Source organism: Corapipo altera, unplaced genomic scaffold, assembly GCF_003945725.1.
Source record: "Corapipo altera isolate COAL_440 unplaced genomic scaffold, ASM394572v1 0, whole genome shotgun sequence".
Taxonomy (NCBI): Eukaryota; Metazoa; Chordata; class Aves; order Passeriformes; family Pipridae; genus Corapipo; species Corapipo altera.
Genome location: NW_020884872.1, coordinates 48928906 through 48943644, shown reverse-complemented (window position 1 = coordinate 48943644; position 14739 = coordinate 48928906).

Here is a 14739-nt window from a genome sequence, read left to right as displayed (position 1 = left end):
ATTTATCATCTATTTGAAGATGTACTAAGAAAAAAATCTGAACCAAACCCAGAAATTGTTTCCTCAATAACTTAGTTTACACTCATTTGTCTTTATAATCTAGCTCTGCAAATTGCAGGAGTCTTTGGACTTAGTCTGTTCCATTAAGAATGTATGCAGGTCAGTTTGTCTCAGATAGATTTACTGAACAAAAGATTGCCTCTAGAACTTTTTAGAAGTCTATTATTCAGATTTTTCTTATTATTTAGAAAGCAGACATCCAAAGGAATGAAGAAGACAAGCAATGTTGCAAATGGTGAAAAAAATGTCTGTGCGCAACATTGTACTTGAGTTTAGAGGACAGAATTCTAAATTATGACTTGAAGAGTAAAGAGAGTAGGTTATTTTTTCTTTATGAAAGCTAGTATCTGAGTACCTAAAAATGATTAAGCTTTAGATTAGGTGAGCTCTTTGGAAATCCTACTAAATTCCTTATTATATATGGATTTTAATGCATGTCCTTAAACATACAGGTTTAAATGTTGCATTTAAGTTTCAGAGTTCTTCAGTTCACTGGAGTAAAACAGAGTCATGCACGGGGGGGGGGACCCTTAAGAAGAACTTCAACTACAAGCTGTGAGATAACCACATGGGAGAGACTGAGAATAAAGATCCATGTGTGCTGCTGACTGATCACTCAATGTCTATGTGTCACCAGCTGATCCTTGCTGAGACAAAGCCAAGGAAGTATGTGGTGGAGATACTCCCCACAGGAAAAAAGAACTAATGGATCCTCTGTACAAGGTTCTCATGAGAGAAATGATATATCAAATGCAATTCTGGTTCCCCCAGTTGTAAGAAAAAAGAGTCCAACCAGTTACAAGTGCATGTAAGTCTGTTAGTGAAATCAGGGGAAAAAATAAAGGAAATATGAGCAAAAACAAGGAAGGTGAAAGGGGAAAATATTGTTTTCAATATATCAGGAAGACTGGTAAGGAACACCTGTTTACTGCAAAGGACAAAGTGTTTGCTAAAGAAAGTGTGCATTTGGAGTTGCTCAAACTGAATTTAGATTGGAAATCAGAGAAAGTTTGCACATTAAAACAGGACACTGGCATAGTTTTTCAGCATGAATGCTGGTGGGGAAAGCCTCAGTAGTTATTAAACAGCAGCCTGATCCATTTATCAAAGGACTCATATCACACGAGTATTTGTGCTGACCCAGGAGGTCTATTCCCCTCCTTCTTATTTCCTATATCCTTCTCAATTGGGCTTACATATGTGTCAGATATTTACCCTCCTGGCATTTTGTAGTTGGTTTCCATGCTTTTCTTCTATGCTGTTTTTTTTGAGTTGAATCTTTTTTTTGGGGGAGTGGTGATGGTGGGGAATATTGATCCTGTCCCATTTGGGAAGTATAGTTTTATTTGAAATATGGAAACACTTTTAAAGTGTTTTTAGTTTTAATAATTTTCCTCATAATTTCTTTCTCTTGTAATTAAAAGAGTATTTTAATTAAACAAAGTCTTAAAAATGCCAAGAAACACTCTCCATCCCAGAAAAAAGGCTAAACTGCAGCTTATGAAGAGATCTGAATAGTGTGACGAAGACGGAAACCTATAGAAACTGTTTTAGCTAGGAGCTGTTAAAAACCTTTATCAAATGCATACATCTTTGTAGCTGAAAATCGCTGCATCCTGTCCTAGCAGAACAAACATTATTTTTCAAGAATTCACATGAGGTGTTCAATAACATGTGTTACATGACTGCCACCTTTTATTTGAATTAGTATAATTTTAGTGGTAATTAAATAGTGATAAATTAATGTAACTCGAAGAACTGAATTGGCTCTGTAGAAAATAGCTAATTTGTCTGTATTGAAAGATTGTCATTACATTTGCAATAATGGCTAACCCTCAAGGGATGTCAGAGCTCTAGGGATAAACACTACTTTTAGATCAGTGTATGTTTCTCAGCAAAGCCTTTTCTCACGGAGACAAAAAGGCTGTATTGCTGCATATCTCTCTCTGTCTTACATAATTTTTTTAAGAATATGAATAATATCAAATGGACATATTAAATACTTTTTGGCAGACTACCAGCAGACCGCTTGTTGACCTTTCATCTCATATTTATTTATCCTTCCATTATTTTTCTTGATGATTTCTATTTTTCCTTCATGCCTTTCTATTAGGAATAAGGAATCTCTGTCATTCCTGCTGAAGAGCACACAATTTGTACTCAACAGTAAAGAGTATATCATGTGAGATATTTCTTTCCTTTTCAGAACTTTGTTGGTTCAGTATTTCCCATGGAATAGAAACTTTTGTCTATTCCCCACAGACACATATACTCCTTAGTTCCTCCTTCTTCTGATAGATAAGTTCCTAGGAGGATATCTTTTACCTAAAGAAACACAAAGATATGCTCCCAAGATGTTAAACATGCCAGAAACCTTCTTGAATAGATAGCAAGGATTTCTCTGTCTAATCACCTCAAAGGGCTCAGCATAAAAAGAAGCATCTTGCCATATTATCTAAATATCTTAATAGGATTTGTACTTAAATGGATCTCTGGAGAGGACAGATTCCTGATGCATGAGAGCAGGGACAATGAGAGGGCTCTACCTCGAGTACTGACCTGCCCCAGGGGGATGGAGGTCCTCCCATTTCCAGTGGGGTCCCACAGAGTGTCCACTGTCATGGGCTGGGCCTGAGGTATTTGAACCTATTCCTGACCTGTTCATAGCCCCAGACATTTTGCAGGACAGAACACAAAGTTGTGTCTTTACTGTTAAATAAACAGTATGTCTAATTTCCTTTTTTCAGTATTAAGCTTTATTAAATAGGTAAAAATAATGATAAAAACATCCTCTAGAATCTGCCTATAAAAGTCCTTTAAAAAGGTACATTAATTGTCTGCCTTTCTGATATAATCCCAACTTTGCTTTTTAACTGCCAATATGTACCTATCAAAGGGGACTCGTCTTTTAATCATCACAGAATCACAGAATAATCATAGAATGGTGTGGGCTGGAAGGGACCTTAAAGAGCATCTAGTTCTAGCCCCACTGTTGCGGGGGAGAGGTACCTTCCATTAGATCAGGTTGCTAGCTCTAGTGTCTTAGTGGCATCCCCCTTTGGACAATTATGTGCTCACTAGATCAAAACAATGTCTCATTTAATAACACAGGAAAATTTTGATCCCTAACATGTCTGCTTATGTTCCTAGCTGCTATCTATCCACCAATATATTCTGCAAAAACAATTGTCTGCCTCTCATCAATGGCTTGTTTACATGATCAGTGATGTGCTAGAAAGGTTTTGCTGTACCTGTGAAGGAAGCATTATGTATTGTCCATCAGGAACAAAAACAAAACCAGAAGAGAGGTGCTAAACTTTATATATGATTTTATGTGACTATCACAAAACTGTGATGTATAAAGAAATTTGTATTGCAGCCCACTTTTATTTGAATTCAGACCTGAGGTGATGTAATTTTTTAAAACTCTCACGTATTAGATTTTATAGAACATGAGAAATTTGCACAAATAAATTCCTGAAAGCCTTCATTTAGTAGAAAGGAAGAACACTGAAACCCCACAGAGTGAACTACTCCACCTCACTGGCTGTGCTTTCTTTTCAAATTGCTAAGTCTAAAAGCCTGTATCATTTTACAAAATTGTAACAAACAAACCGATTTAATAACAGTGCATGAGCACTTAGCAAATGCCCATCTGAGAGAGTGATTCCAGGTGGCTATTTCTAGATTCATGCTAGTATAATCAGAGTGCAGCAGAATCTATGAACAAGCCCTAGGGGGTTTGTTGAGCTGATGCTACAGCTGATATCTTGGGCCATTTTTTAATTAAGCCTGCTAATTATGCAGAATAATGATCTCTCCTTCCCATCCTTTTTTTTGTGATGCAAACTACACGAGTCCAGTCTGAGACCACTGTCTCATGACCTATCATAGATTGTGTCTTAGAACCTGCTAATGTGTATAGAAATCATTACTTTCAAATTAGTGTTATAGTAATTACATTTTTTTAAAAAAGCAAAAACAAGAACAAGAGAGACAAAAATGATAAAGCAAGCAAAGGATGGTACATTGTGAAGATAATTACTCAAGTCGACTATGTCAAGTGGTGCACAGCAAATTAGTTATTTTATTTTGCTTGCCAACTGATTTGCATCTAATTCATCTAAACATGGAAAATACTGTTTTTGTGGAAGCATTCTGGAGTGCTGGGCTATGGCCTGTCCTACCGCCCTTCTCTGCTGGAAGACAAAAATGTCTGATTAAGAATGACAGACACTTTCAGTGAAACTGTTTTTTAAATAGCTCTATTCCCTCAGCCAGAGCTGGTATAATTTCAGGGTATTTTATTTCTCCATTCACAGAGTCAGTAAGAACAGGAAGAAATATCAAGTTACGCAGCAGCCAAAGGGACAGATCTGTTTACTTGACAAAGCTAATTGATTATGCTGAGTTCACTCCAATACAGGGTCATTGAATAGTTCTCTTATTGATGAAATGATACTGTCTACTGAGGATATTAACCTCTTTAGCTTTCTACATTAGCATTGCTGTAAGGTCTTGCCTCAATGTAATATAAATTCCTTGTGCCAAAGAGGAATGCAACCAAAAGATTTAATTATCACATATATGCCTAGACCTTCATACATGAGTATTGATGCACATGTATATACGCATACATTTTATATCCAGAAAATGCTATTGAACATTGAGAGCTGAGTTACTTAGACTGAAAGATTTTGTGTAGCCTATGGAGATAACATTTCAGTTGTCTTAGATTTTGCACATTTTCCATATTTTTGTCAGTCTTTTGGATTTTTTAAAGTGGTCTTGGAGCATTACAATTAGGTGAGCATACCTTCACTATGAGAGTACTAATGAACCTTATCAGCACTAATTAAGCTTATCAACTATCTAATTTTCAAAATCCCATATGAAGAACTCTTTCCTTTTATGGTACTAGTTTTAAACATTGCCAGGCTTCTGCCTCATAAGTGTCCAATATATTGTAGGGTTTATAAAGCTAGTCTAAACATTCATTTTAAAGAAATTCTTTAGGTGTCTACATTTGTTGCTGCTTAGTTAGATATAATCGGGAGCAGCCCATCAATGTTGCAGAAAATTGCTGTATTTAAAAACACTGAAATTCAGCTAAAAAGTATATTCTATTTCATTATCATGTCTTGTAAAAATTAAAAAAATAATAAAGCACAGTAAAGTTGTCTAAAGAAGCTACAAAATGATTTTTAATTATTGAGGTTCTCATATAAAGGCTGAAGTTAGTCTTCTTCAAAACTGTTTAATTGCCTTTAATTTTACAATTGGAAAGAAATTATCTTTAAAATAAAAATACATGAGATAAATTCAAAACTGGAACAGGAACAGAAGGGTCCACCTCTGCTGAAGTAAAGTATTGCCATTCATACACATTAAATCACTGGGATGAAAAGTACCTAACTTCAGCCTTTAACAATTCCAGTTTATGTTAGTCACTGAAATATCCTTCTGTAGGGAACAGAGAAATGTGGGCAGCTCCAAAAGCAATTCCGGATAACGTGGACTAAATTGCCCTCTGACACCTGCAGAAGAAAATTGATTTCTGCTACTATCTCAGGTGCAATAAATGTCCCTCAGAAGATGCTGGTGTCTCTCCATTTTCTAAAGAAAGATTGCAGATAATTTAGCACTAAACCCATGGGGTGGATATACTTGCAATAAGGGTTCATGCAGTATAAGCTGAATTCACAGTCTCCTGTACTGAGCTTTTTCCCATGCTGAGATGTTTTGGGCTGACATGGAGCTATAAACAGACACTTAGGCACTGGGAAATGTGTGCTTAACTGGAAATACAGATTCAGGATGTTTGGTTTAGTAATGAAAGCCAAAACAGTGTATAAATGAGGAAAACATACCATGGTTTTTTGGGGTTTTTTTCTGATGTTTGTTACTTCTTCCAGTTTTGACATGAGAATGAACTTCTTCACTGTGAAGGTGACCAAGCACTGGAACAGATTGTTCAGAGAGGCTGTGGAGTCTTTCTCACTGAAGATATTCAAGAACTATCTGGACACAATCCTGTGCAATGTGCTCTGGGATGACTCTGCTTAAGTAGGGAGATTGGACCAAATGACCCACTGTGTTCCCTTCCCACCTTACCTATTCTTTGATTCTGTGACAAGGCCTAAAAGTTGCTTCAGAAATTGTCTGATTTGTGGAAACCTTCCCAGATTCCTGCAAAATGTATTCAAGGCGATGGGTTTACTCTTCAGCTGCCTTCAACAGAACAATCATATAATTCTATTTCAGTAATTATAAATTTAAAATGTAAATAATTTTGAAAATATTTATTTGTGTGTTGTTTTTTTTTCTTCTGATTTTGCTTTTGGGTCATCCACTTTTTCTCATCTATATTAAAGGTGTAATAGAGAGGAAAGTTAGAGTTAACTCTGTGCATTTCCAGCCTGAATTTCTGTCTGATATTCTCCGTGATCTATTTTCACTGTTAGGACCGGGGAAAATAGAGGAAAAGAAGGGAAAGAGTGAATGCAGTGATGGTTTCTGGCATGCATGGGCTTTAGTCTCCCATTGCGGGGTCCATTTGAAACTCAGGACCATAATCATGTCACAGGAGTTAGTAACTCAGTATCACATTTTTACAGGTACTGCTGCATGTCACATGCATACTGCATTGTGTTGTGATAATTCTGCTCTTCTTGAAGAAAGACCTACTTGCTGCTGTGTGTTTACCCTTTGTCATCATGCCACATTGTTTGTATTTAGTTTGGCCCACTTCCATCCTTCATGGGTGCAAGCCATGTCTTTGAAAAAGCACTTTTTTTTTTTTTTTTTGCTATTGGCATTGGAAATTAAGTGAGATTTGGGGACAAATTCCCTGGGGAGAATGAGCATTTGCAGCCCTGTATTCTTCCCTAGAGACTCTATCCGCGTGACAAGAAGAGCTCTGAGATGTGAATGAGTAGGAAGAGCTGAGTTTAGTTGCTTAATCTCCTCAGCCCCAGGCAAGTTTCTCATTGAGAATATGCCTTGGAGTTACTTTTGGCTAGTCTGTAAGCAGCTGCTTGTATGTGGACAGGAAATTCTTGGCCCAAGGGGACCCATATTGGAGCAATTGGTGGCAGCATAAGCTGCACAAGAGCCAGGCAAGAGGCTAAAGAACTGAAGAGAAATAATGTCTGTTGTTTCTGTAGAGTTTTTCTGTCCCCTTTTTCTCATTCTGCAACATAGACTTTTATGACTTTCTCTTTGCCTAATGTCATGGATGATAAAGGCCAAAATCCAAATTCCTGAAAACGAGGCAGAAGATGGTGGTTGATGAAACTGTCCACGAGAAAATTCACCCATAACTTTAAGAGTCAGTGCTATTAATGTATTTTAAACTGTTATTCAATTTACAAAATAATGGCTGAGCAGAGCTAAATTGAACCACAGTCTCAAGTTCAGAACTATCAGAAATATTTCGTGGCAGAAATGGTCCCTACAAAGCTCTTGGTATCTGAAATTTTCCTAGAGAGTGACTAATACACAGTAAGTATTTTGACATGCTGTATCTGTCAGAGTAGTCAAGTCCTTGGATTTTTCTTTATGTGATGGATTAGTTCTGTCTGGCACTGAGTTGTTCAAACATAAAATTATGTAATCCTCAGCATCCTGATTGTGTAGGCTGGGTACAGTTGCTTGCAATGGACTGGTGAGGACAAAATTCTAATGAGATTGAGTACCTGGTGTGTAGGAAAATCAGTGTAATGCATTGCAATAGGGTGCTGTCCTTATTTAAATCTAATCAGAAGTACTCCTTGGGTGACCGTCATTTTAGTGTCTTCAGAAACACAGCATTAGTGAAATGTCACTTTGTGTTAAGCTCATCGGTGGCCTTTGCTATGTACATTCTTCATGTTTCTGCACAAAGATAGTGAAGGACACCGGAGTCTCAGCTCTAGAGATCGATTTCTCTTCATGTCTGGTATTAACTTACATCACCAGGGCCAGAGTGGGTGTGAAAGAGGTGGGCAGAAATGGTGTTTATTCACTGAACCTTGAGGCAGAACTTTAGCAAATGGCTGAGCTGCTTTGAGTTGCTGAAATGACTGCAGTTTTGGTACCTTTTTAGGGTTTGCAATGATAAGAGTAGATCTCTAAGGAGTTGAATGTCTGAGTGATCTAAAACCAGGGCAGTCAAGCTGAAGAGGATGTGTACACTAACCTGTTTGCACTGAATAGTCTCCATAAATAATTTACAACTATGACTGCTAGCTATTATTACAAAAATACTGGATTGCATTTTGACACATGCAGCCAGCTTGTAAGTCAATAGATACATTTCAGCTAGGGTATGCAGACCACAGCTTCAGCCATCTATCCATGTGTGTTTTAAGACAATGCAATCTACCATTGCAAAACAAGAGTGTGAAGACCCTTCAAAATATATTTTAAAAAATCAGAAGAGTGATCAGACTGTTAGATATTTTATTGTATTGGTCCTTCATATGATTCTGTCCCCTCCCTGCACACAACTTTCAGTTTTAAACAATTATGTTTTATTTAAGGGTCCTACTTGGTGGGCAGTGCTGCACAGTCACTCAGGATCTACTGCAAAGTATCAGGAAACAGAAAAATTAAAGGATACATGCCTGACATTTCCTTTACTGTGTTTTCCTTTGAGACTTGTTTGAGTCACCAAGAAAGTATTTCATTATAGCTTGATTTAACCAGAAAGAGAGTTAGTGTGTTTTGCTTCAGTCTTAGAGATTAGCAGCACAGGAAAAATAGTGGAAAAGTACTACTTCCTATTATAATCAAATGGAAAGATGCATAACAGTGTCATCATTAATCTCAGCAAAATGGGAACCAGGAAAGACTTTTATTTTTTTCTGCAGTCCAATAAAAATTTCCAATGCCTTAGGTGTTTGCCTTCTTAACGTGCTTGGCTGTGTGAAGAAAGTGATCTTCCCTGACCTTGTTTTTAAGAGGAGAAAAAAAGCCATTTATTGTATATTCTTTATTACTTACCAGTAAAAAAAAATTTAGAATGTCTTTTTAAAACGTACTTTTATATGAAATCAAGGCTCATGTGTGCACATATTAAAAAAAGTATTTTCATTATAAATAGAGCTCTGAGCAACCTGTTCTGGTGGAAGGTCTTCCTGTTCACAGCAGGGAGGTTGGAACTAGATGATCTTTATGGTCCCTTCCAGCCCAAGCCATTCTATTATTCTATGATTTTATGATTATGGAAACTCAAGATAGAAATAAGGCTATGTGAAACAACAATTAAAATACAAATATTGGCTGTTACTATGTTGCAATAGAAAATATATTTTTCTATGTAAGAATCTACACATGAACTTTCAAAACCAGTTGAAGTCTATTAGAACCTGAGTGGGAATAGCGATCATCTAAGGATTCAATCTGATTAGCTGACTACTCTTGTTTGATACCACAAACACAACATGAATTCAGATCCCAGTTCTCAAATACTTTTCCATTAATGAAAGCCTTTTTCTTTGCTCCTCTTTACACCTATTGTATCATGTAGTTATACAGTGAAACATAGCATAAGGAGCCTGGGAGGATGGGACAGAATAGAAAATAGTTGTGGAGAAAGAAATCTAGAAGATATTTTATTGTTTCTACGTGGAACACATCCAATCTGGATACAGCATAAAACAGAGGTTGCTCACAAAAGAGGGTGCTGCAACAAGCTAGATTGGACTGTTACCTGAACCTCATCTGCAACAGGTAGATTTTAAGCAGTAGGTCATAGTTTCATTAATTCAAAGTTCATGCTCACTGCTTCTCTAATTTCAAGCATTTAACTCATCCAGAGTGGGTTAACTCTGCCATTTGGGTAGACAGTCTTTGCTTCATTGATGATCACTTCATTGGCCTTTGTTTAAAGGGTTAGGAAACAGACATGCTTGAAGGACAGGATCCAGCTCACAGATTAATTCACCTAAATGAGGGTTTATAATGCAGATGTCTGTGTATCTAAGTTCCCACTGTACTCAATGGCAATTTAGTCAGTGCAGTCAATGTAGTTAAAGAACCTTTTCACCTCACCCAAACTAAACTTATGTAAAATCAGTAGATCAGCCCATTAAGGCCATTAAATTGCCAAAATACATGTGTCTACTGCTTTACAGATGCTCTAGTATGCCTCTCGGCCACCAGATGACTTCTCAGGTTATGTTTTTCTCCTCTAAGTCTTGTTCAGCATCTGCCAATTTCATGCAGTTGTTTCAGATACTCAGATGCATCTGAAATAGTAATGTTGCATCTGTGTTTGTGTGGCTGAATTAAAATCTCTGTACACATGAATACCTAGATGTGAGCATTTTCATTTTGATTCTAATTTTGTAAGGTACATTCAGACCCATGCATCCTTTTCCCAAAACTCACTTCATCTGCTTCTGGAAATTAGCTCTTTCAATCTTTTATAGCCTGCAAGTAGCTAAAAGCTTAGAGTTTAGAGGATCTAATATTAATCTGGGAAAAAAAATTATTACCATTGGCTGGATTCCTCCTTCCTGAAGATATAAGAAGTGTGAGAAACTAGTGGAATTTATCAGCCTGTATATTGACAGCATATTTCTGTGTGACAGACCTTTGCTTTGGGTTGTCTCCCCTCTACTCAGCTGCCCAACCTTAAAGAAATTTGAGACCTCTATATTGCTACCAAAATGACTAAAAATTGGCACAAAATTATCAAAGCCAGAGGTAGGACAGATGTAAGCACACAATATGTGCACACAAGTTTTATTACCTTAGGAACACAGCTGATTTCTTGCTAGTTTAGCTCCATAGGAAAAATTCCTTCCTAATTCGTAATGGAATGTCAATAAGATCCATGGTACCAATACTGTTCCCTAGCATGGGCAGTAGTTGGGCACAAGAGATTTCTGAAAACACTCTAGAGGACACCTCAATGTTCACACTGGCTGAAAATTAAGAAATCATTTCACTGCTGTGAATATTCCATTACTTTCTTCAGAATTTTGGTACTATCTTGATTGTTTAATCTTTGTCTGCATAGGTATCTAGACTCCACCCCATATAAAATCACAAACCAGGGACTTATTAATTTGGAGTGCACTTTTCACTTCTACCTAGATCCCTTTGCACAGTCAAGGTGATGTAAATGACATCATTAGTAAACGTAATACTCATTACATAGTAATAGAGAATATAGTAAAGGATAGTCAGCTTATTGGAAGGCAGCAAATTCAAGCATGCTTTTATGTCTAAGTGACCATAGAACCAATTAAAAAAAGGCTGAAGTCCTTAACCTTACTCATTAACTCCTATTTAATACATTCTGTTTCTAAATTTCTTTGTTTTTTATCAGGATTACCAACTATATATGACATATTTGATAAATAACTGCAAATCATAAGGAACAGTAAACTGAGGCAACCAAGGGAAAAATCTTTCTGTGTCTTAACACTGTACTATTACTAACCACTAACTGGGCAGAGTCTTATGAGTATTTGAAATTTGAGTTGCATTCCTCCTAAGAATACTGGTTTGCAGGGCTAAAGAACAGATTTTATAGAAGAAAAGTTTCAGGAAAAGACACTTTTATAGTGTCGCTGTTTGCTTCCTTAAAGGTGATCTCCTGAACCACCTTCTCAGTTCCGAATCAAAACAATATTGTTTTGATAAAAACAATTAAAAATTCCACAGCACTATAAAGAACAGATCCTACAATATGTCATTTGCTCTTGGCTTCTGAGTTGTCTTTTTCAGGTACAGCCTTCAGCATGAGTAGGCTGGAAGGGATTCAATAATCTATAATAATCAGGAAATCATTCAGGTTCTTTGATTCTTTCTGAGTGGCGTAACACGGCTGTGTAGCAGGCAGAGATTCAAACTTAATTGGGATAAGAACAGATCACAGACAAGGCTGTGGTCATCCATAGGCATACTTGATGGAGCAGCATTTTCAGTTATCAATCTTTAGCGGAAAAAGACTGTGATAGCTGGATAATACGTCTTGTGTCAGCAAAAATGACCACATGGTAAGGAAGGAGAGAACAGTTCAGTCTGTAATCTGAGAGTTTCTTTCTGATTTCACATTATCTTTACCTTAATTTTAGACTCAGTTCAGTACATGAACAATAAAATGAATAAAACTGTAGAAAATCCTTTTATTGAAATACTACGTAAAGGAGGAAAAAAATTACCATCCTACTTACTATGAATGATACTTGACAACTTAATGATAAACTTTATTTCAGAAAGACTAAATATTATTGGACTTTTTAATAAAATGCTTTCTCTCACAAAAGAGATTTATGATTATTTTTACCTATGGTCCTCATTATTACTTCAGCGTGTGTGATTACTTGGACTGAAACACAAAGGAAATTTTTTTTCTTTAAAGAGGGTTTTTGAATTCCTCCATTTCCATCTGTCAAAAAATACTACACAACTGACATGTTCTGTGGTTGACTTTGGAGACACAAAGTAGGCACATCAAATTCCAGCCCTTTATTAGTGAGGAGTGACTGCTTAAAGTTATAACTCATATTTTCAAATAAATATATTCTAATACACTTTTTTTCACTTGTGCACAATCAAAATTTACATTAAAGTCTGGTTTTAGATACAAAAGAAGTGTAAGAATAGATCCTTTGCTGTTTTAGTACACTCATTCAGCTAATTTTCACTCCTCTAGGACAAAAACATACACATACACTGGTGGCCTAAGTGGTTTTTCTTTATTAGATCATCATTAATACTATTATTCATCAGTGAACTGACAACATCTCTTGGGAGATGCTCTAGTATGCTTGTCAAGAAGTGGCAGGAGATGAAGATAATTTTCATGTTATTACTATCATGAGATGCCAAAACTGAAAAAGACACATAATAGAAAAGGTCAGCTAGGGAGCTTTTTGTTCAGGTTAAGGTCAGAGTGACTTTTGCTCTGCCACTACAAAAGGTTTGCAGTAAGGAATAGTAAAATCTTATGTAGGTGCTATTGCATTTTTGACATTAGAAGTGCCTTTCTAAACCAGGTATCTATAACTCCTTGGTCAAAGGTAACTGTTTTTTTAACTTATACATACAGTATAAGTTACTGTGTCACTCTGTGATTATGTTCCAAATGTAAGAGCTTTTGAGAGCCTTCGGAGCATGCTGTTCAGCTCAGATATGGTGTCCAGTTAGAGTAGGATTTGACCTGATAGTTGAACAGATTAAAAGACTTGCTGCCAAGACAGGAAAGCCTGTTTTATTACATCTTCCATCATCAGCCATAGGTTCTTTTCCTCTTCCTTTCTTTGGTATCTGGTCTAGTGAACATGTGGCTGTGGTGTGTCAGTTCAGGAGGCTGACCCACTGTGCTGATCTTTAGTCAGAATACTTAATATCTTCAGCATAAACTCATCTCTCTAGAAATCCTTCCCTATGCTTTGACCATAAAAGGAATCTAAGGTAAGGACATGAAGTGATGATATAACTTCTGCAATATATGTTCAAAGATAAATTATTTGAATTTTACCCTGTTATGATCAACTGGAGAATTATTGCAAATTATTTTGATTACATAACTGTGTCAGCAAAGTTTTGTTCTTCTTTACTATACTGAGGATGGCTTAAAAAATTCTAAGAGACTACTGATATGTCCTGGTGACCTTGGAATTGCTAATACTACCAACAGTAATGGAGGAGGTCTGGAAAATAATATTTTCTTGCCAAAACTAAACTAATGTTGTGGTAAGACATTAAAAAGGAGGGGACAACTCTGCTTGCAGATGGATGTGGCCTGTTAAAGACAAGGTCTAATAGTGAAAAAGAAGTGAGACCTGAGAAAATCCTGTGGAATAGTTATGAAAAATGGGAAGAGGGGTTCTGATCAAGAGCTAGAACTAAGAAGGATAAATTACAAGGAAGGATAAAACTTCTTAGTGCTTACTTTTGCTTTGTGCTACTTCTCTTTAAGAGGAATCAGATGAGGGAGAATGAAAGAGCAGTGAGGGAATTTGCAGTAGGAAATTGTACATTGGGCATCCTACGCCTATGTAGACAAAGAAAAATGGAAAGACGATGGTAGCTGAAGACAGATAAACAGATACTCTAGTTTTTAGCCTAATTTCCCAAGAACAGTAGATGACAGTGCTATGTATCTGTCTTTGTCTTTCTGAGCTACCTAATAAATCTGGTGAATTTTAATCAAAGTTTAAATTGAAAAGTGCTTTTGTGAATATTTATCTCACAAGCTCAAGATTCAAATTCCTAAAAAACTTGTCTTCCTTCACTTTGGGGCTTACACAGCCTCCAGTTCTTAGATTTGGAACTTAGGAGATACTTAGGATAAGATAAGATCCACTTAAAACAATTAGTTAAGAAGATGAAGACTGAAAAGAAGGTGAAGAGTAGCTTTAAAGACTCTATGGAAGTTAAAGGAAGAAAGAAAGTCAGAAAAATTTGCTTAGACAGTTTTGTAAAGTTAAGGTGACCTTTGAGAAACATATGGCAAAGGCCAAGAAGAGATAATATGGCCTACTTTGAAAGATTATGAATCAGAAAGATAAAAAAACCAAAAACATAATTATAAACAACAATACACGGTAATGTGTTTTTTTTTTTTTTTCCACAGCCACTCAGCAGTGTGAGAGCAGGAGCACAGGAGTTTCCCTTATGAAAATGAAAACATTTCTATTACTTTCTTGACACAGACTGTAGGTTTTAATAGAAAAC